This window comes from Babylonia areolata, chromosome 2, assembly GCF_041734735.1.
Source record: "Babylonia areolata isolate BAREFJ2019XMU chromosome 2, ASM4173473v1, whole genome shotgun sequence".
NCBI classification, from domain to species: Eukaryota; Metazoa; Mollusca; class Gastropoda; order Neogastropoda; family Buccinidae; genus Babylonia; species Babylonia areolata.
Genome location: NC_134877.1, coordinates 46264144 through 46266643, shown reverse-complemented (window position 1 = coordinate 46266643; position 2500 = coordinate 46264144). Strand labels below are relative to the sequence as shown.

Genomic DNA, 2500 nt, shown 5'->3' with positions numbered 1-2500 from the left:
CTCCACCCCCCACCCCCACACCTTCGTCTTCCAGAACTGTCAGGGCCTCGAACCCTGATCACTGGTGAACACAGGACCAGAAGTCCGACAAATAATCCACTTTGCCATGCGCCTCTGTCGTTTATGTCATTAAATAAACATTGATGATAATGATATGATGATAATGATAATAGGCATTTATATAGCGCTGAACCTTGTGCAGGTTCAAATCAAAGCGCTTTCAAACTTAGTCATTCACACGCATGTATAACTCTAAAACTGTAGAAACTAAAGACAAGGAAGGGCAGGCAAGGGAGGCTATTTTGGGAAGAGGTGGGTTTTAAGGCCAGACTTGAAAGAGCTGAGTGTGGAGACTTGACGAAGCGAAAGAGGAAGTTCATTCCAATCGGAAGGTCCAGAGACAGAGAAAAAACGGCGGCCAACAGTCGAGTGTTTGAATGTGGGTATGCATAAACAGAGTGGATCCGAAGTCGATCGTAGTGAGCGAGATGGAGTGTGGAGGTGAAAGTGAAGAACACCTGACAGGTTCCAGTTCCTAGCAGTCTTTGTTCCTCTGCACTCGTCCATCCATTCCACAATTACTGCATTCATACAGTAACATCTTTCTTGATAAACTGAAGACAAAGAAGAGGCAGAGGAAGGGGATCATCTTGTAAATAGATGGGTTTTAAGGCCAGACTTGAAAGAGCTGAGTGCGGGGACCTAACGAAGCGAAAGAGGAAGTTCATTCTACACGCAAGGTCCATAGACAGAGAAAGAACGGCGGCCTACAGTGGAGTGTTTGAATCTGGGTATGCGTTGGGGGAGTGGGTCCGAAGCCGATCGTAGAGAGCGAGATGGAGTGTAGAGTTGAATGGAAGGCACATAACAAACAATCCAAGGTTCAGTTTCAGTTTCAGTAGCTCAAGGAGGCGTCACTGCGTTCGGACAAATCCATATACGCTACACCACATCTGCCAAGCAGATGCCTGACCAGCAGCGTAACCCAACGCGCTTAGTCAGGCCTTGAGAAAAAAAAAGTATATATATATATATATATATATATATATATATATAGATATATAGATATATAGATATATAGATATATAGATATAGATAAGCGTACATACATAAATAAATAAATAATAATTATGATATATATATAAAAAAAAAGATAGTAGTAATGAAAATAATGATAAAATAATAATAATAATAATAAATAAATAAATAAATAAATAAGACAACAATGATGATAAATAAGCAAATAAATATAAAACATGAAGACACACATTCACACATACACCCACACATGCATAACAGATATGCCCCCAAAACGCAGTTTCACAGATATGAAAGCACAGTCAAATACATTATAAACGTACATGAGCTCCAACACACACACACACACACACACACACACACACACACACACACACCACAAATTTCCCTGCACCTCCTCTACCCCCTCCTCCACACACTCAATCCAAGGACCTTCCCGTGTTGTTTCACCAGACTTTTAATCTGCTTAACTTCCAGCAATCAGCCTGGCTGGAAAGGCTGGAGCGGTTTGAATGTATACATTGCTCTTCTAACAGAGAACAAGCGTTACCGCAGTTGTATGTCAACTACGTTGACTCATTCGTATTCACTGTATTGTATCGTATAGTATCGTATTGCACGAGGGTCATTCAATAAATAAGGTGAATTTTTCGGTATAAGGACTTCTAATACAGATAGAAGCTTACTTTTTTTTCTTTTTTTTGTTGTTTTACTTCTTTTTCACATGGATTTAATTTGTTTTGCAGATTAAAAAAAACTTTGAGAGTTTTGGCGATTAACAAAGATGGCCGACCAAGAAGCATGCTTCAGGATTGAACAGCGGTCAGTTATCAAGTTTTTGGTTGCTGAAGAGTGCAAACCAGTTGAAATTCATAGGAGAATGTCAACTGTATATGGTGCCACATGTTTCAGCCGAAAAAATGTCTACAAGTGGGCTAAATTGTTTAAAGAAGGACGGAGCAGTGTTGAGGATGAAGACAGGCCTGGAAGGCCTACAGAAGTGAGGTCTCCTGAGGTGATCGAATCAGTCAATGACCTCATTCAGTCTGACAGAAGGGTGACAGTGGATGACATTGCAAGGACTTTCACCTGTTTGGTCCCTTGAAAGCGTTCACGAGAGGCACGAAGTTTGAAACTGACGATGAAGTCAAAAGTGTTGTGAGTGACTGGCTGAGACATCAGTCCAAAGATTTTTACGCTGAGGGAATACAGAAGCTTGTGCACAGATGGGAAAAGTGTGTGACAGTGCTGGGAGACTACGTTGAAAAAAAAAAGTAAGCTTCTATCTGTATTAGAAGTCCTTATACCGAAAAATTCACCTTATTTATTGAATGACCCTCGTATTATGCTGTGTTATACTATGGTGTTGTATTGTATCATATTGTACTGTACTGTATTTTACTGTACTGCGCTGTGCTTTACTGTGCTTTGCTGTACTGTTCTATACTGCATGGGTTTGTAA

General features: G+C 40.4%; 1 long non-coding RNA gene across 3 annotated transcripts in view; it reads right to left on the bottom strand.

The window, feature by feature from the left end:
- Nucleotides 1-2500, bottom strand: part of LOC143279466 (uncharacterized) — a 91857-nt gene that overhangs the window by 244 nt on the left and 89113 nt on the right. The window lies entirely within an intron of this gene.